The sequence below is a fragment of the Mesoplodon bidens genome, assembly GCF_964165515.1.
Source record: "Mesoplodon bidens genome assembly, chromosome: 6".
NCBI classification, from domain to species: domain Eukaryota; kingdom Metazoa; phylum Chordata; class Mammalia; order Artiodactyla; family Ziphiidae; genus Mesoplodon; species Mesoplodon bidens.
Window position 1 is genome coordinate 6,547,710 of NC_138162.1, and position 20,982 is coordinate 6,568,691.

The following is a 20,982-nucleotide window of genomic DNA, read 5'->3' on the forward strand; positions in this document are numbered from 1 at the left end:
GGGGAATTTTGTCATTTTCAGAGTCTCAAAGTGAAACCATGCGCCTCAGATAGCGACTTGAAGCCAAGTGCCTAAACCCAGATTGGGACTTGAACCCACAGTCTTTAAATTGAGATCACACACCTGGTTTCAGGACTTGATGAAGCTCAGGTTCTTGATGTCTCCTCACATAAAGAATTCAGTGAGAGACAAAGTGATAGGTAAGAAGTGGACTTATTAAGAGAGAAGCACTCTCCACAGACAGAGTGTGGGCCATCTCAGAAGGCGAGAGGCTCTGAAATATGGCATGGTTAGTTTTTATGGGCTGGGTAATTTCATAGGCTAATGAGTGGGAGGATTATTCCAATTATTTTGGGGAAAGGGTGGAGATTTCCAGGATAGGCCATTGCCCACTTTTGGTCTTTGATGGTTGGCCTTGGAACTGTCATGGTGCTAGTGGGTGTGTCACTTAGCAGATGCTAATGTATTACAATGAGTATATAACAAGGCTCAAGGTCCACTGGAAGTCAAATCTTCCGCCATCTTGGATCTAGCTGGCTCTAACCAGGTTTGTTTTTTGTTTTGTTTTGTTTTGTTCTGGCTGCATTGGGTCTTCGTTGCTGTGCACCGGCTTTCTCTAAGTTGCATTGAGCAGGGGCTACTCTTTGTTGCGATGGCTTCTTTTGTTGCAGAGCACAGGCTCTTAGGCGCACGGGCTTCAGTAGTTGTGGCACATGGGCTCAGTAGTTGTGGCTTGTGGGCCTAGAGCTCAGGCTCAGGAGTTGTGGCGCACGGGCTTAGTTGCTCCACAGCATGTGGGATCTAACCAGTTTTTGTCATGTCCTATGGCTATGCCATTCTTTTAAAGGTTGTGTGTGACCGTTGTCCCATATACTGAGAAGCATGGCTCTAGACTAAACGAAGTTGGTTTGATGAAGTCCAAATTAGGTGGAGTTATTTATTGTTCTGGTCAAAGGGCCTTGGCTTGGGGGTGTGGCTGCAATGGCCAAACTGACATGATTCGGGACTAATGTCCAGGATGTACCAGCCCAGCAAGGATGGGGACAGGGGTTCTGAAAGTGTGCTAGTTGCACTTCTGCCTAGCAACAGCATTAAGAACAGTGGTGGGCTTCCCTGGTGGCGCAGTGGTTGAGAGTCCGCCTGCCGACGCAGAGGACACGGGTTCGTGCCCCGGTCTGGGAGGATCCCACATGCCGCGGAGCGGCTGGGCCCGTGAGCCATGGCCTCTGAGCCTGTGCGTCCGGAGCCTGTGCTCCGCAACGGGAGAGGCCACAGCAGTGAGAGGCCTGCGTACCGCAAAAAAAAAAAAAAAAAAAAAGAAGAGTGGTGAGGCTCCCTGGCTGGCCCAAAACATCTGTTTGACACACAACAGCACACCTTAGTCGGGGACCCTTGGAGCGATAACGGAGGAAGACGGAGAAGAGGGAGAAAGTTCCCAACACTTCTCCTAATGCAACAAGAAAGCAAGACCCTCTTTCTTAGAAAGTTGATAGCATTTCAGTTTGGAAAAAAAAAACTGTTTTAAACTTTCAGATAAGTGGAAAGAATACTACGATGAATGCCCACATTTGCTCACCTGGATCCAGGAAGTGTGAACACTCTCCCATTGGCCTCCTCCTTTTCTTTTACTGACCCATCTGAAAGCACTTTGCAGCCATCATTAAACTCCAGCCCCAAACTCTTCATCGAGTGTCTCCTAAGGTTAAGGACAATGCCTGTAAAACCACAATACCATCATCTTACTCAATTTAATTTCAACACAATGTTATCAGTCATTTGGTCCACATTCAAATTTCCCCAGTTATCTCAATAATGTCCTTCAGGGTTTTTTGTTTGTTCGTTTGTTGTTTTTAATTCAAGAGCTAATGAAGGATTAAGCCTTGCATTTGGTTGTCATTGGAAGCCAGGCTTTGAATTGAACCAAAATGAATGGAAATTGCTAATCCATGTGAGACGTTGAATGGGTCAGGCTCCTGAGGGAAGTATATGCCAACAGCAATCACCCAGTCCTCAGAACAGCCAGGCAGGGGCTACTGCCCACATTCCCAGAGGAGAGGTGGGAGTTGATGTCACACCTCGCCGGCGTCCACCTACTTAAGCCTGGAGGAGTCAGAATTTGAACCCACGTCTGACCGACTCTGAGCGCCTAGACGCTGAAGCACCTGCTCTCCAGCTGGCTTTGCTGACCCCGCGCCTCCCTCCCGTCCCATCCCGGGCCCTGTCCTGGCACCCACCTTGCTCCAAATTGCGCTCAGAGTTCCTGCTGAGCCGGCTCGGCTGCCGCGGGAGGCCCCCGGGTTGGGGAACTCACCCCAGCCGCCAGAGGCGTGCACATCAACACCTATGCGATGGGCGGCATCCGGCCGCGCCAGGGGGTGCCAGTCGGGGAGATTGCAAGGGGAGCGCAGGTGGGACGCCAAAGTGGAGAGAAAAGGACACGCACGACCGGCCAGACGGGGCTCCGGGCCGAAACCCGAGCTCACAGCCAGCGGGGCGCAGGGCTCTGGGCGCCCTCCCTGCGGGGTTTCTGATTTCTCTGGTGGGCACCTCCCCCCCACCTCAGACCTCGCGTAGGCTTCGAAAGGCCCTGAGCAACTGAGTGAAGGGTCTAACCGAGGCGGGTAGGGAGCCTTGGGCTGCCACCCAGCACTTTTTGTACTGGAGAGGTTTTTTTTTAATAAAATAAAAAGCATCCGTGGTATGTGCATGTATATTTAAATATATATTTTAAAATATATAATATATATTATATAATGTATTATATATCTAAGTATATATAATTTAGATACATTAATATATTTTAAAATTACAAAAACAGTACATGTGCATGAAGAAAATTAGAAAACACGAACAATCAAAAATAAACACAGGAACTTCCCTGGTGGTGCAGTGGTTAAGAATCCTCCTGTCAATGCAGGCGGCAAGGATTCGATCCCTGGTCTGGGAAGATCCCACATGCTGCGGAACAACTAAGCCCGTGCGCCACAACTGCTGAGCCTGCGCTCTAGAGCCCACGAGCCACAACTACTGAGCCCGCGTGCCACAACTACTGAAGCCCACGCGCCTAGAGCCCGTGCTCTGCAACAAGAGAAGCCACGGCAATGAGAAGCCCGCCCACTGCAACGTAAAGTAACCCCCGCTTGCTGCAACTAGAGAAAGCCCGCACACAGCAACGAAGACCCAACGTAGCTAAAAGTAAATAAATAAAATAAATAAACTTATTAAAAAAAGCAATCCTCCTGTGGTTCCCATCGCTCTTGGGGTGAAGCTCTAACCTGCTGCCTGGCCCTGCAGCCCTGTCCTGCACTCCTCAGCGCAGGACCTTCGCACATTCTGTGCCCTTTTCTGGAATGCTTCTCCCCCTCCGGAGCGCTTCTCCTCTAGAGCTCTGGTCGCTCTGGCTGTCTAATATATCTTTCTCTGACTACAGAGGGAAAAAAAATATCACTAAAACTAGCTGGTTTCAGGCCAGCGTTCTGGGCAAGTGTTTCACCCCTTTAGGGTTGAATAGACCTCTCTGAACAAGAGGGTCCCTCTTCCTACATTGCCCCCAACCCCAGACTGGGTGCTCCAGGGAGCGGATGGCAGCAATCTCCCTGTCTGGTTTGCCACTGTGCCCCTAGTACCCAGGACGGGGCCTGGCACAGAGATGGCGCTCAGCAATGGAATGAATGGACAAATGAATGAATGTGGGAGGGAACGCAGATTGATAAAGCCTTATTGACAGCGTGAGTCGAACGTCTTAAAGACATGGTAGTACACTTGGATCCAGAGATCCCACTTGTAGGGATTTACCTGAATGACACCGACATTCATCTTGGCACTGTGTATACCAGGGAAAGCACTGGGAACAACTTAAATGTCCAGCGGTTGGTTAAATACGAAACCAAGTTCTTGATCTTTTCTCTCAAGACGGCATTTCTTCCACGCTTCCCATGTCAGTAAATGACATCCCCATCTACTCAGCTATTCAAGTCAGAGACCTGGGCATTGGGATTGTATTCTGGTTTTTTTTTTTTTTTTTTTGCGGTACGCGGGCCTCTCACTGCTGTGGCCTCTCCCGTTGCAGAGCACAGGCTCCGGACGCGCAGGCTCAGAGGCCGTGGCTCACGGGCCCAGCCGCTCCGCGGCGTGTGGGATCCTCCCGGACCGGGGCACGAACCCGTGACCCCTGCATCGGCAGGCGGACTCCCAACCACTGCACCACCAGGGAAGCCCTATTCTGTTTTTTTTGTTTGTTTGTTTGTTTTTTGCGGTACGCAGGCCTCTCACTGTTGTGGCCTCTCCCGTTGCGGAGCACAGGCTCCGGACGCGCAGGCTCGGCAGCCAAGGCTCACGGGCCCAGCCGCTCCACGGCGTGTGGGATCTTCCCGGACCGGGGCACGAACCCATGTCCCCTGCATCGGCAGGCGGACTCCACCACTGCGCCACCAGGGAAGCCCTATTCTGTTTTTTTATTTAAAAAAAAAAAAAAATTTTTTTTTTTTTTGCTCGCGCCATGCAGCTTGCGGGATCTTAGTTCCCCAACCAGGGATTGAACCCGGGCCCCAGCAGTGAAAGCGCTGAGTCCTAACCACTGGACCACCAAGGGATTCTCTTTATTTTTTTTACTGAGGTACCATTTAACTAAGTAAAATACACAAATCTTAAGTGACAGCTCAAAAAGAAAAAAAATTTAACCTATGTAGACATCCCTAAGTTAAAAAATTTTTAAATACCACCCAGATGGAGACACGGAAATTTCTCAGCACCCAGTGAATTCCCTTGTGTCCCATCACAGTCACTACACCCCCTGCACACAGAGGTAACCACTCTATTGACTTCTGCTGACATTCTGTCTCTAAGACCTAACAGCCAGCCTATCGCTGAGGCCTGCCAGTCCTTGTGCCATATCTTTCTCAGGCCCTGTCACCTCTCATCCGGGCAATAGCACCTGCCTTCTCACGTGTCCCCTCTCCTCTGGCACCCCCTCCTCCTGAGCAGCCAGGGACCTGAGCAGTACCCAGCCTGCCTGAGACTTCCCAAAGCCTCCTATAGTGCCCTCAGGGTAGTGCCAACTCCCTCTGTGCTCAGCACCAAGACTAATCATCACCTGGCACCGGGCACCCTGCCTGCACCATCCCCTGAGTCCTCACCACACCCCAGACAAGGGAATGGAGGCACGATGGGGATGCCACTGGTCCGTGATTGCAAAGGCAGCAAGCAGTGGAGCTGGACACACCTACAGGTTGACTCCCAAACCCATGCTGTTAATAGTCCTACGGCCGGGCTTCCCTGGTGGCGCAGTGGTTGGGAGTCCGCCTGCCAGTGCAGGGGACACGGGTTCGAGCCCTGGTCCGGGAGGGTCCCACGTGCTCCAGAGCGGCTGGGCCCATGCACCACAACTACTGAGCCCACATGCCACAACTCCTGAGCCCGCGTGCCTAGAGCCCATATTCCGCAACAAGAGAGGCCACCGCAGTGAGAAGCCCGCGCACCACAACAAGGAGTGGCCCCCGCTCACCGCAACTAGAGAAAATCCTGTGCGCGGCAACGAAGACCCAATGCAGCCAAAAATAAAATAGATAAATTTATTTAAAAAAAAAAAGTCCTACTGCCATCATTCCATGAATGAATGAAGAATGAATGAGAGAATGATCTATTCATCTATTCAGGTTTTCTTTTGCAGAAATACAGCTACGCTTAGGAAAAATCGTATGTCCCACTGCTAATGGGTTGCATTTGAGATCACTTTGCTGGCTGCGGAAGAGGAAAAGGAGGAGAAGGGAGGGGGAGAAGAGAGGTGGAGGAGGAGGAAGGAGGGAGGCAGGAGGTCCCTACAGGCCGGGCAGAGCGCTTCTCTGGAGTGGAGGCTTTCCTCCACTGTGGCACTTTCCTGAGGACTGGCCTTGACCCCTAGCAGAGGAGAAGCTCTTTATTTACCCAGTGTCTGAACCCTGACAGTCATTGCGTAAAAATGGAGAGCCTTACCACATTCCAGGTCCTGTCCCCGCCTGAGTCATGCTTGAGAAGGGGGAGGATAAAGCCAGAAAGCCGGAGCTGGAAGCCCCTGGGATTGCAGGCCGGCCAGGGCCTCTGGTGTGACATCACTGAAGTCATCGCCTGTGAGCTCAGGCAGAGGGGTTTGGGGCCAGGATGAGAGACAGGACGAAGGGCAGAGGCTGGCTCAGAGGAACTCCAGGCCTGGGTTGGAGAGAGGTCACCGGGTCGAGCGTCTCCTTGGAGAGAGCCCCAAACCCCTCCCAATGTTGGGGCGCCTCTGACGTGACCCCTGTGTCCCCAGCACCCAGCACAGTGCCTGGCACACTTAAGCACTCGGAGTTCAGGGGTTGAATGGACGAATCAATGAATGAATGAATGAATTAGGGAGCAAAGCACCTCTGCTGGGCACACTGATCTCCCACTTTAATTCTGCAAATTTCAGAAGTGACTGTTCTTGCGGGGACTTCCCTGGCAGTTCAGTGGTTAAGACTCCATGCTTCCAATTCAGGGTACACGGGTTCAATCCCTGTTCGGGGAACTTAGATCCCACAAGCCTTGCGGCACGGCCAAAAATATAAATTAAAAAAAATGACTGTTCTTGGGAATTCACTGGTGGTCCAGTGGTTAGGACTCCATGCTCTCACTGCCGAGGGCCCGGGTTCAATCCCGGGTCGGGGAACTAAGATCTCACAAGCCACATGGCACAGCCAAAAAAAAAAAAAAAAAAAAAGGACTGTTCTTGGGCTTTACATTTCCCTGGTTCCCATGAGGGCTGGTCTGGCATTCTGGTCACAGGCCAGCATTTTCACCAGCTCCGTACACAGCTGGGGAATGACAGACAACTGGGTGTAGAATGGCCTCTGGTCAGGAGGAAGCTGCACTTTTTCCCTTAGCGCCAAAACTGTGGTCAAAACTGTGTCGTTCCCAGGGCTGGAGGGCATCGCTCATGATGAGACAGGAGGGGCAGGGCCTCCCAAGGTGGTTAAAACTGAGATGCCTGGGTCCCTGGCTGCAGGTTGTGGAGGGCCAATGGGAGTGGAGGCAGCAAGGGACATTTCTGGTCCTTTCCTGGCTCCAAATTCAGAAGCTTCTGGAACACCACCCCTCAGTGCTCTGGGCTGAGCAGTCGATAATAGCACACGTGCTACCTGCCTGCAGTTCTGAGACACAGAGTCCAGATTGGAAAGTGGAGACTGGGGGGAAGGTCAGAGCATCCAGCTGGGCCCGTGGAAGATCAGCTTCGTGTGGGTATCAGCCCCTTCTCAGCCAAGTCCTTTCCTCCCCACTGGGCTCTCTGAAGAGTCTTTTTCACATACACCAGTGCAGTGATGTGTATATATCACGGTGGTTTAGCATGGAAATTGATCAAGTCACTTCACTCCTCTGAACCTCAACTTCCTCACCTCTAAAACGGGGACAAGGAAGACAGTGGACTAATATTGGGCACAGTATCTGGCAGCTAAAGTTAGCTCTTATTCGTGGATGGATCTAGAGACTGTCCTACAGAGTGAAGTAAATCAGAAAGAGAAAAACAAATATCGTATATTAACGCATGTATGTGGAACCTAGAAACATGGTACAGATGAACCGGTTTGCAGGGCAGAAATTGAGACACAGATGTAGGGAACAAACGTATGGACACCAAGGGGGGAAAGCAGCGGGGAGGTGGGGATGGTGGTGTGCTGAATTGGGCGATTGGGATTGACATGTATACACTGATGTGTATAAAATAGATAACTAATAAGAACCTGCTGGGCTTCCCCGGTGGCGCAGTGGTTGAGAGTCTGCCTGCCAATGCAGGGGACACGGGTTCATGCCCCGGTCTGGGAAGATCCCACATGCCGTGGAGCAGCTAGGCCCGTGAGCCATGGCCGGTGAGCCTGAGCATCCGGAGCCTGTGCTCCACAACGGGAGAGGCCACAACAGTGAGAGGCCCACGTACCGCAAAAAAAAAAAAAAAAAAAAAAAAAGTTAAAAAAGAACCTGCTGTATAAAAAAATAAATAAAATTAAATTTAAAAATTAAAAAAAATAAAAATAAAGTTAGCTCTTATTATTGTTAATCTTGTTATATAATGATTATCATGTTTTCACTTAGTTTACTGCCCTGCTTGTGTTCCCAGCCCAAGCTGAAGTTCTGTCTCTCAGCGGCCCTGTCCGGGAGGGAGGAGCGTGTTCTCTTTGCCAGGCCTTACTCTTGTCTTGGAGCCAAATTGTGTCTGTTCATCCCCGGGGTCTCACCCCCTCCCACAGTGCTGGTCGGTCTCATCTCTCAGCTGCTGCTGCCAACATGCTTAACAGTGACACACTGTTGAGCCCTAGTGGCCCTAGTGGCCTTTGATGGGTCCACGTGGCCAGAATCTTGCCCAGAGAATGGCCTCGCAGGAAAAATGCAGTGAGGAGGGGGCTGCTGGCCGCGAGAGGCTGGTCTGGGTCAATTCTGTGCTCTTCCGTGTCAGGGAGGATCTGACTCTTGGGACGAGGTGAGAGCAGGGAGGCCTTCACGGTGGAGGAGTTAGGGTCGGGTGGGGGGCAGGGAAGCAGTGAGAGGCTTACATAGAAAATGTCGTCTTACCCTACTATACCCAGAGGACAAGCGGAATCTGAAATGGCCTTCTGTGGGGCCTTGGCTTCACGTGGACACCGGCGCCCAGTAGAGCAGGTGGCCGACCAGCGCTAACTAGCTTGGGTTGGTGGTAGGTTGTTTTCTTGTTGCTAAGGCAGAGCCGCGCTGAGGATTCTGGGATAGAGGGACTTATGGTGAGGATGCTGCGGTACAAGGGGAACTTCTCAGTCAGGACACGGAAACACAGGTGAGGATCCCAGGGCTGGACGGGACCCGAAGCAGGTTCATGGAGGGGCCTGGTTGTCAACGTTCTTTGATCTGTTCCTGCTGCTTGCATCCCACTCCTCGGGCGCTGAGCTCAGACTCCTCTCAGTGGTCTGGGCTCCTGAACCACGCCCACCTTTCCATCTCTCTTGGTATCTTCTGTCCACACCTGGGAAGCACCTGTTTGAGCGGAGCTACCCCAGCAGCAGATTTCATTGTCTGTTGGCTAGCTTCCCATTGGCTGCCTGTTGTCAGGTGCTCTCTGCCGTCCAATCAGCTATGGCCATGGTGGCCCTACCTCAGGAATTGCCTGGGACTGCCTCCCTGGGGGAGATGTCTCTACCTGTGTGTGTGTGTGGAGGAGAGGTGGGAAGGACCCCTTGCAGGGGCTCAGTGAAGGCCCGCATTCTGGGCTTGTCAAGTACACCCCCTGGCTTCCAACCAGTCAATCAGGTTCCTGGGCAATCCAGCAAACCCCCAAGGCTCCCCCACCCCGACCACCTGTTTTCTTCTTCACCTGGTACACACTCATCATTATGCATGGTTCTTATCCTGTTGTAAGGTAATTAGTTCAATACCGGTCTCGACCCCCACTGGACTGACAACTGGAGAGCAGGTGGCCCTTTACACACACATCCCCAGCCCCTGGGCTCTGCCTCTGGAATTAGACTGGCTCAGTTGAATAAACCACTATGAACACCACCAGCAGCAGTGACAGTTTATATTTAATGCCAGAAACAATGCTACATGCTACCTGGATTACCTCAGTAATCCACGGAGGAAGGTCTGTTCTCATGCCCATTTTAGAGATGGGGGAAGCAAGGCTTGGAGAGGGGAAGTATGGTGCTCAGAGAGGAAGCAGTGGTGCCCAGCAGTGACCAGCACTGGCTCAGACCTGTGCTCCTTCCTGATCCTCAGCCGCTGAGCCCTGGTGGCAGGTTACTTGGCATCTCCAGGCCTCAGTTTTACTTTCTCCAAAAGTAGGATAAGAGGATTTAACATACGAAGTGGTCACAGAAAATCAGCGCTTTTCAAACTAAAACTCAACCCGTGGGTTGGCATTATTATCACAGATAGGAAGTGGATTTTTGCTGTTCTCTTGGTAATAAATTGGGGTTTTCAGAGTTAAATTTTAAGTCCAGCTTGCTTGAAATCATCCCCAGATTTGGGCACATACCTCACAGGCAGCTTCGACAGCTTGATTCACAGGTCTTCGGGTCTGAACTGAAAGGCTCAAGTTTCACCCGAGATTCTAATCACATCTGTGACCTTTGTACCACGTGCATTAAAGAAATAAAAAACCAGAAAGACAAGTTCTAGAACACTTTATGTAGAGATAAATTTAATCTGCTTTATGCACTGTCCACATGGCAGTCTCAAGCCAGATATGGTCCTTGAGCTCCTGAAATGTGGAGCTCCAAATTGAGATGTGCCATGAGTGTAGAATTCAAACCTAATTTTGAAGACCTAATATGAAAAAAAAGTTAAATATCTAATTAATAATTTTTAAATATTAATGATGTTAAAATGATGATATTTTGGATCTAGTGGGTTAAGTAAAATATATTATTATAGTAGACTGGACAATGTCCCCCAGAGATATCAAGTCCTAACCCCTGCAACCTGTAAATGTTACCGTAATGGAAAAGGTGTCTTTCTTTGCAATTGTGATTCAGTTAAAGATCTTGAGATGAGGAGATTATCCTGGATTATCCAGGTAAACCCTAAATGTAATCACATGTATCCTCATAAGTGGGAGAAAGAGGGAGGTGTGACATAGACACACAGAGAAGAGGAGGAGAAGGCAGTGCGGTTGGTTGTGGTCATGAAGGCAGAGACCGGAGTGATTCTGCCACAAGCCAAGGAATGCCGGCAGCCACCAGAAGCTGGAAGACGCAAGGAGCAAATTCTCTCCTTGAGGCTGTGGTGGGGAGCACAGCCAGGCTGACAGCTGGGTTTCAGATTTCTAGCCTCCAGAACCGTAAGAGAATAAATTTCTGTTAAGTCACCAAGTTTCTGCTGATTTGTTAGTGTCCTCAGGGAACTCAAAGAATTGTTGAAATTAATTTCATTGTTTCATTTTATTTTTTTAACACAGCTACTAGAAAAATTTTAATTACATATGTAGCTTGCACTTGTGGTGACCTTGGACCTTTCTCACTCTGCTTTAACCATAAGGGGAGGAAGCCACTTCCCTTCTCTGGCTCCTTGTCTGTAAACAAGGCATTGAACCGGGACAGCACTTCTCATCCACAGTCCTTGGGTCTTTGGGGGTCCAGGAAGGTGTCTGTAGATTTATTTTCAGCTTGGCAGTACCAGTTAAATAAATCTTTAGTTTTTGGCTGGATTATATGAAGTAAGCACTCTCTGGAGATCCAACCAGCAGTTACACGTGTCCTGTGGACATGCAAACACTTTTAAAAACACAGAAAGGCATTTTATTAGTTTCCTGGGGCTTCTGTGACAAATTACCACCAACTGGGTGGCTTAAACAACAGAATTTCATTCTCTCATAGCTCTGGAAGCCAGAGGTCTGAAATCCAGGTGTTGGCAGCGTTGGTTCCCTCTGGGGAGTCTCTTCCAGTCCTCTCTCCCAGCTTCTGGTATCACTGGCAGCCCTTGGCGTTCCTTGGCCTGTGGCCGCACCACTACAATCTCTGCGTCCACCAGAGACGCAGATATTGGCCTTTCCCTCTGAGTCTGAATCTCCCTCTCTGTTTTCTTATAAGGACACCAGCCATTGGATTCAGAGTCCACCTCAAATCTGAGCTGATCTCATTTCAAGATCCTTGACTTAATTACATATGTAAAGACCCTGTATGTCTTAATTTTATGTGTCAACTTGGCTAGCCACTGGGTGCCCAGATTAAACATTATTTCTGAGTGGATCTGTGACCCTGTTTCCGGATGAGATTAGCATTTGAATCAGTGGACTCAGTAAAGTAGGACACCCTCCCCAGCGTAGGTGGGCTTCAGCCAATGCTCAGGGCCTGAACAGAATCAAAGACAGAGGAAGGAGGAATTCACCCCATTTTTCCTGCCTCACTGCCTCACTAATCTCCCCCAGCCCTTGGACTGAGATTTTCACCATTGACTCCCCTGGTTCTCAGGCCTTTGGGCTTGGACTGAACTACACCACCCGCTTTCCCGAGTCTCCAGCTGGCAGATGGCAGGTCGTGGTACTTCTCAGCCTCTATAATCATATGAACTAATTTCTCATTAAAAAAAAAATCCCAGGGCTTCCCTGGTGGCGCAGTGGTTGAGAGTCCGCCTGCCAATGCAGGGGACACGGGTTCGAGCCCTGGTCCGGGAAGATCCCACATGCCGCGGAGCAACTAAGCCCATGCGCCACAACTACTGAGCCTGTGCTCTAGAGTCCACAAGCCACAACTGCTGAGCCTGTGTGCCACAACTACTGAAGCCCGTGCGCCCTAGAGCCCGTGCTCTGCAACAACAGAAGCCACAGCGATGAGAAGCCCGCGCACCACAGTGAAGAGTAACCCCCACTCACCACAACTAGAGAAAGCCCGTGCAGCAACGAAGACCCAACGCAGTCAAAAATAAATAAATAAATTTATTAAAAAAAAAAAAAAATCCCGGAGCCTGCAGGGCGGCGGCGGCGGCAGTGGCGGAGGGTCAAAAAAAAAAAAAAATCCCTCTAGATGGATAGATAGATAGACAATCTCTCTATATATAGATCATATATAGATAGATTATATCTATATCTATATAGTCATATAATCTCTCTCTCAATCAGATCAATAGGATTTGATTGATTCTGTTTTTGATTTTGTTTTTCTCTGGAAAACCCTGACTCATACAGACCCTGTTTCCAAGTAAGTTCACATTCACAGGCGCTGTGGGTTAGGACTCGGACACATCTTTTGTGGGGACACTATTCAACACACTACAGACATGTTACCTCTGTCTTTGATAGAGGCTGGACTGCAAAGGGGATTAGAGTAGGAGCTCTGTAACTGCATGGTTCTGGATTTGAATCCTCCACTTGTGTTCTCATTACTATGGTTGTTTTTTGGCCCCTGAACCTCAGGAATCCTCTAGGATAATTGGAGGTCATGGTGTTATGAGTAATTACCCCAAAAGATTGTTGTGAGACCTCTCATTAGCTCTTTTTAAAAAATTATGTTATTTGGGCTTCCCTGGTGGCATAGTGGTTGAGAGTCCGCCTGACAATGCAGGGGACATGGGTTCGTGCCCTGGTCCAGGAAGATTCCACATGCCGCGGAGCGGCTGGGCCCGTGAGCCATGGCCGCTGGGCCTGCGCGTCCGGAGCCTGTGCTCCACAATGGGAGAGACCACAACAGTGAGAGGTCCAAGTACCACAAAAAACAAACAAACAAAAAAAAGTATGTTATTTATTTATTTTTGGTTGTGCCAGGTCTTAGTTGCCACAGGAGGCCTCCTTAGTTGCGGCTCCAGGGCTCCTTAGTTGTGGCCTGTGAACTCTTAGTTACAGCATGCATGTGGGATCTAGTTCCCTGACCAGGGATCGAGACTGGACCCCCTGCATTGGGAGCACGGAGTCTTATCCACTGCGCCACCAGAGAAGTCCCTCTCATTAGCTCTTAGGGTAAGTTACTCAGATGCTCCATACCTCAATTTTCTCATCTGTAAAATGGGAATAACAGTACCTACCTCAACAGGTTGTTATGAATTTTTTGTTATGAATTTTAAATAAGTTTAATATTTCCCGGGCACATGGTGAATGTCATATAAGTGCTATTATTAAAAAGTAATCATGGGGCTTCCCTGGTGGCACAGTGGTTGAGAGTCCGCCTGCCGATGAAGGGGACACGGGTTCGTGCCCCGGTCCGGGAAGATCCCACATGCCGCGGAGCGGCTGGGCCCATGAGCCATGGCCGCTGAACCTGCGCGTCCGGAGCCTGTGCTCCGCAGCGGGAGAGGCCACAACAGTGAGAGGCCCGTGTAACACACACACACAAAAAGTAATCATGATGCCTGGCTCAGGGGAAGTACTAAACAATGCTAGCTGCTCTTATTGTTCACGTTATTTACCATGAGATGTTGGTATCCTGAAAGGCCCTATCAAGTTCTGATGTTATCCTTTCTCTGGCTTTTATGAGGACATGGCTTCTTCCCTCAGCCCATGCTAAGTCACCCTGAGCTCAGAATCAGGGCCAGCTTCATGCAGTCACACAGGCTCAGTTTAATGCTCTTAAAGTTTGATGCATACAGGGTTTCCTTTGGGGAAGATGAAACGTTTTAGAGAGGGTTGGTGGTGACGTTTGTACAACAATATGAATGTACTTGATGCCACTGAATTGTACACTTTAAGATGGCTAGTTTTACATTAAAAAGAAAAGCCGTCTCATTTATGTTAAAAAGGGTGGCCGGGGCTTCCCTGGTGGTGCAGTGGTTGAGAGTCCGCCTGCCGATGCAGGGGACACGGGTTCGTGCCCCGGTCCGGGAGGATCCCACATGCCGCGGAGCGGCTAGGCCCGTGAGCCATGGCCGCTGAGCCTGCGTGTCCGGAGCCTGTGCTCCGCAACGGGAGAGGCCACAACAGTGAGAGGCCCGTGTACCGCAAAAAAAAAAAAAAAAAAAAAAAAAAGGGTGGCCGGTCTCATTCACGGCTGTATTGAAATTCGTAATAACTTCTGATCAAGGGGCTTTGCGTTGTCATTTTGCACTGGGCCCCGCAAACTGTGCAGCCAGACCTACTTGGAGTCACAGTGCTTCCTGTGTTTGTAGCAGTGAGGGGTGAATTTCCCACTCTGGTCTGAGCTGGCTCAGCAGCACATGGGGTGATGGCCCCTCTAAGAGGGACCTTTCCGAACTGGGTGGTGGCGGCTGGAAAACATGGGCTCCAAGGATGAGCTGACAGGGAAGCAGTTGTTTCACCTGGAAGAGGGGATTTGGCGTGGACACTGCGTATCCTCCAATTTCTGAAAGGCAGTGGGGAAAAGAAGGGAACTCAAGTATTCTCTATGGCCCCAGAGGGCAGATCCAGGATAAGGTAGGAATTTTAAACAAGGAGAGTTGTGCAAGAAGGGAATGGCTGGCTTCAGTTCAAACCTCAGCCCTGCCTGGGGGCTGAGGCATGGGCTCTGTCTTCCGGCAGCTCCACCTCTGCCCAGATCTGTGACCATAGAGAAGGTCATTTGTAGCCCTGAGCCAATTTTCCCACCTAGGAAATGGGGCTGATAACGCTCCCTAATACAGGGTGAGATGCTAAAGATAAAACAAGGCAAGTTTACAGGTACAGCATGTAAAGAGAGCCCGGCTCCTAGGAGGTATCTCGTGCGTAACAGCTGCTGCCATTGCTGTCGTTGCTGTTGTTATTATTATTGGAAGGTAGTGAGTTCCCCAGACCGGCAGGGATCTAGCTGAAATGGATCAACAGGGAGCTGCAGAGCCGGCCCTTGCATCAGAGCTAAAGGAAGAAGTTCCCACTTCGCCCCCTTTCGGCATCTGGTGTATTTGGATGATTAGTTTAAAAACCTGCAGTCGTAAAATACCGTCTTGGTGACAAAGGCAGCAAGGGAAAGGGGGTGGTGTTTTTTGTGGAGGAGAGGAAGCTTTGGGTCCTGGAGGCTGCTGAAGAAGTGGGAGGGGTTCCCGTTTTTCTTGCCTTTGAAAACCTCAGCCAGCTGTCCCCTGAGCCATCCCACGCTGAACAAGATCCCAGGAATGCAAAAGCTCCCCTCCAAGGGCCTCCTAGGAAATGGGTTCCTGATGTGTCTGAGAGCAGGACACCGGAAAACAGCATCAGTGGGTGGCGTGCGTGTGAGAGGGAGGTTGCATGTGCCGCTTGACGCACGGACAGCCCAGGCAGGGGAGGGTCTTGGCCCTCGCTGACCCTGGAGCCTTTGCCTAGAGTCACACTTGGGGTGACTGCTGCTTCCCTGGAAAAGTCTTGGCAGGGATTTGTGCTGAGACAAACGTTTCTCCTCTCCCTCCTCCCCCATCTGCCTCTCCTGTTGTTTGTGTCATGTCCCCAAACTGCATCCAGGAAATACTCCTGCCTGACTGCAGCTCTGTTCATCAGTAACAAGATCTGAGACCCAGAGGCCGAGGAGCGGTAAGCAGATGGGCTCCATCAAGGGCCACGCTTCGTCAGAGCTTGGAACAGCCAGAAGGGTGTTTCTCTCCCCTGAGAAGGGAGGAGAGGATGGGCGCCACAGCTAGCCCCAGAATTCACCAGCATCTCATGCGCACATTCAGGTGGTCCAACTTTTGACAAATATTTACCCAGCACAGCTTTATGCAGACACCACGTGAGGTGTGTAAAGATAGCCGTGAACGAGACAGCTGCCCTGGCTTTTCTTTTTCTTTTTAACGTAAAACTAGCCATCTTAAAGTGTACAATTCAGTGGCATCAAGTACATTCATATTGTTGTACAAACGTCACCACCAACCCTCTCTAAAACTTTTTCATCTTCCCCAAAGGAAACCCTGTATGCCTCAAGCCGTCACTCCCATTTCCCCCTCCACCTACACCCTGGCCACCATCAATCTGCTTTCTGTTTCTATGGATTTGCTTATTCTGGACATTTCATATAAATAGAATCATACAATAGGTGGATTTTTGTGAGTGGCTTCTTTCTCTTAGCTTGATGTTTTTCAGGTTCATCCACATGTAGCCAGTATCAGTATGTCATTCCTTTTTTTTTTGCCCATGCCACACGGCACGTGGAATCTTAGTTCCCCGACCAGGGATCAAACCCACACCCCCTGCAATGGAAGATAGGAGACCTAACCACTGGACTGCCAGGGAATTTCCCCCAGGCTCCACATCTCTAAAATGGGCCTAAGAGTCATCTCTCCTCAGGATTGAATACCATGGCGTCTGTGATTAGGCCAGTGTTGGGTATGAAGGCAATGCCCCAACGACCCTGGGGCCATCATCCCACGTGACTGCTGTCCTTAGTGGGATGGCATCATCCCTGAAGGGAGTCTTGGCTGTCTCAGGAATGGGTTTCAGGGTCAGGCTGGGCTTAGGAGCCCAGGCAGACAGCTTGGCAAGAAGCCCCAAATCAGCCTTGTTCACTGATGGGCAGCTTCCAGTCTTAACCATTTATCCTTGTCAATAAATGTCAGCTTCTGTGTTTCTACACTGCTGGGTGAGTGTTTGTGCTGTTAACATGCAAACTAACCAAATTTAAAATTATGCCTTCTTTTCCAGTCCTAACTGAATGGTTATCAAAGGCAGGTACCCTGGGGCAATGCCCCAGTTACCTTGTTCTGGTCCCAACCTGCCTGGCAGCCAGTGCCACTCAGAGACACATAGTCCTCTTCCCTGGCTCTCCGCTTGTCAGGCAGGAGAGACAGCCAGGCTCCCCCAGGGGACTTCCAAGAAGTAGGCAGGCAGCAGTCAGACTGCAGAACCAAACTCTGGAGCTTTTTACTTATCTTGGGCTAGACTCTTTGGGTTACAAAAAAAGAAATCCAAATCAAATAAGCTTAATTCAATTCAATTCAACAAATTACAGTTGTGTCTATATGTCAGGCATGGGACCAATGCTTGTGGTTCATCAATAAACAAAAGAGACCCCTGCCCCAGAAAGCCAGGTATTAGTAAGGATATTAAATAAATTATATGATGTGTCATTGAGTGATATGTGCTATGGAAAGAAAAGAGAAAGTGAAGGCAGGGAAGCGGCATCAGGAGTGCTGGGGGTGGGGACAGGATGCAGAACTGATTTAAGGTGATCAGGGTGGGCCGCATCAGGAAGCTGAGATTTGAGTAAAGACTTGAAGATGAGTTGTCAACCCAGTGGATGGCTGGGGGAAGAGAATTCCAGGCAGAGGGATCAGAGAAAGGACAGTGTCTGGCATGTTTGAGGACCAGCAAGGAGGGCGGTGTGACTGGGCTGAATGAATGAGGGGAGGAAGGAGGAGTTCAGAGAGAACCAGATGGGGACCAGATGGGATAGGGCCATGGGCCATGGGCCAAACTTTGGCTTTTGCTCTGAGTGAGATGGGAGCCACTGCAGTGTTTGGAGCAGAGGAAAGATGTGATTTGACTGATGTTTTGTTGAAGCTAAAAAGGAAATGCCTAGACTCCTAGCCCTGGGTGAGTCAGAGATTGGGGCCTCTTTGTTTCCTTGAGCATACAACCTCCTCTATGCGGGGAGAGGGAATGGCTGCACACTGCTTCAGGCCAACACCAGGCCAGGGCCCCGTCCTGGAGCCTAGAGGGATTTCTCCATCAGTGTCAGAATATAAACTCCCAGGGAAGGTCTCTGATTGGCTCTGCTTGGACCAATCGCAGTGCCCAGATGCCAGGAACATTGTGATTGGCTGGTCTGTGTCACACGGCTGCCCCACACCAAGAAGATGCAGTAGTCTGGCTGCCCCACCAGGGTTACAGGCAATCAGGGTGCAAGGAAAGGAAAGGAAGGTTGTGATTTCCCACAGGAAGGTAGAAAGGAGAGGTAAGGTAGCAGACAAAAAACAACAGCCCTTCCTTGAATTGCTCATCCCTAGGGGAGCCCAGGGTTCCCCCCTGGTGGACCTCTGACCCAGGAGGGGCTGCAGAGCCATCAGAAAGCACTCACTCACCTCCATTTGCCTCTCCCATAGACCACGTACCACATTTCTCAAACATTGCTTCTCTGAGGAGGCTTGATGCCGCGGTGATGACTACAACACAAATCTGACCTAAAAGGTCACTTCAGTGACAGTGATTTTTATCACTGCGTTTCCTCATCCCTGGCTGGAGAAAGCCCCAGCAATATTCACTGAGGTCAGGAACCAGTGGCGAGGCGGAGCAACTTCCTCCTCTCTCTAAGCCTCCTCTGAACTCACAGACAATTAAACAGCGTGCAGAGCCGGGTCTCTGATCCTCAGGAAATGCCGAGGAGGGTGAGCTGGAAGAAGGCTCAGACACGGCAGCTGCTCTCTGCTCAGGGTTGTAGAATTGGGACGGGAGAACTTTTGTGGGTTATTTTTTTAATACAGCATAGTAACACATTTTGATTATACAGCTCGGTGAATTTTTATGTATATATCCACCTGTGTAACTATCACCCGGGTCAAGACATAAAACATTTCCAACGTCCAGGAGGCCTCCTCCCAGGGTGGTCTCAGGGCCTTCTCTTGCCCTCTTTTTTTTTTAAATTTTTTTTTTAATTTGGCCACACCTCTTGGCTTGCGGGTGGGGAGGGGGTCTTAGTTCCCTAACCAGGGATTGAACCAGAGCCCTAAGCAGTGAAAGCTCGGAGTCCTAACCACTGGACCACCAGGGAATTCCCTCCCTGGCTGTCATTTCTGTGCAGGCACCAGTGTATTTTCTGGGGGCCTTGGGGCCAGGCCCACGGTGAGCACTCCCATCCCTGAGACCCTGTACCCCCACCCCCTGCAAGGCAGGGCAGGGGTGGGGGCACCGATCCCATTTTACATGCAAAGAACGTAACCGGAGCTCAGAGAAAAGTAACACCACCATCACCATCTCCACCAAAAACAACAAGGGCAGCTCCACTGACTGAGGAAGGCTTTAGGGAAATTCTTGGCGGAAGATCAGAGAAGGGTTTGTTATCCTTACCAGGCTCTGGCTTAGCTGGTTCATTTCAGCAGAGGATGAAGAAAAGATTCCTATCACAAAGTCACACACACGGGTCAGAAGGGCCTCCCTACAAAGTCCCTCTTATTTTCCGCTGTGGGTAACAGTAGGTAATCATCTGCTCTCGGCCCATACTGGTTTTCCCAGCCTCTGCTGGTGAGGTCTCTATCTTGCTGTTTTAGAAGATCAAACAGAGGAGAGCACGCCCCCTGGTCCAAGGAGGGATGAACACAAGCGTCCCGTCTTGGTTGTCTCTGGTCCACGATTCTGGGGGTGGTGCAGAGATCCCAGCCCCGTAACTGAGCTTTTTTGACAAGGAAGACAGCCCCCTGCAGTGGTTCCCCTGAGTTGGGGGCAAGAGAAGCGGGAGTCCTCTGTTCTCAGACAAAAACATCGGCAAGGAGCAAGCCAGCACAGTCTCTCCCAATCTCGTGTCAGAGATAAAACACGTTTCAGGACATCCAATGCCTCCTATGTTCGTCCTACCATTTATCTCATGGGGCTGGGACAACCCAGCCCGGCAGCCCCATGCTGCAGAGACATGGGTGTCAGTTTACAAGCTCATCTTTTGTCCAGATAAAGGAAGGCTTGGCACATATAAATGGACAAGAAGCTATCCCTCACCTCACGTCCCCCACCCCCAACCCACTGCCCCCAGCCTCAGCGGCGGGGGGTTTCCAAGAGTCTCCCTCCTGGCAACCCTGCTAGGTAGGCATCGTTATTCCTGTTTTGAGGAGGAGGAAACTGAGGCTCAGAGGCTTCTGCAGATGGAGGGCCGACTATGTGCCTGGTGCCTGATAATTAGAGATGATCCCTCCTGGTTCCCACAGCTGCTGTGGGGAGTGACTGACGGTCGGCTGCATTTTACAGTTGAAGAAGTGGGTTCAGAGAGGGAAGCTGCTTGCCCAAAGCCACACAGCTGCCACTGAGGGCTGCTCTGGGCTTTGATGCCAGCTGAGTCTGGCTCCAGAGTTCACAGCGAGTGTCTTTGCCCTCTGGCCAGGTCTTTCCTTGGTCTCTGCTGCTTTGGGGCACAAGCCAGGCTGTAAGCATTTAAGGTAGGGAGTGCCCGGAGGAAAAGAACCAGGTGTAGTTTTTTGGCATAAGAGAAGCCATTTTGGCCTAAGCCATTTTGTGATCTAAGCATGGCCACAATGCTAGTCCTTGAACAGCTCTCAGTAATAAGGAGCTTCAGGGAACAAAAAAACAAACTGTTATCGGGCAGGAGGAATAACAATAACAAAGATAATTTATCAGTTGTTAAAACTCCTGGTTCTGTTTCAGTGATGCTTCAATAGCCTGAAGCACTTTCTGGAGATGTTTTGCAGAATTTAAACACCCCCCTCGGGCGCCCGACCACCAGATCTACTGAAACCTAGGGGACGGTGGTGACTATAACATTTTCTGACCCTCCTGACTTCAATCACCTAAAGCTTGGACGCGGTTGACCTCTGCCCCAATTCTGTGCTGAATTCTCCTCTGCTCAAGCCCCTCTATGAATATGCACATGCCCTCAGCTTAAAACTTCCCCACTTTTGCTGTTAACAGACACTGCTTTGGGAAAGATCCCTGGTGTTCCGCCTTACTTGCTGCAAGTAATAAATCCTTCCTTCTCCCCATCTGTG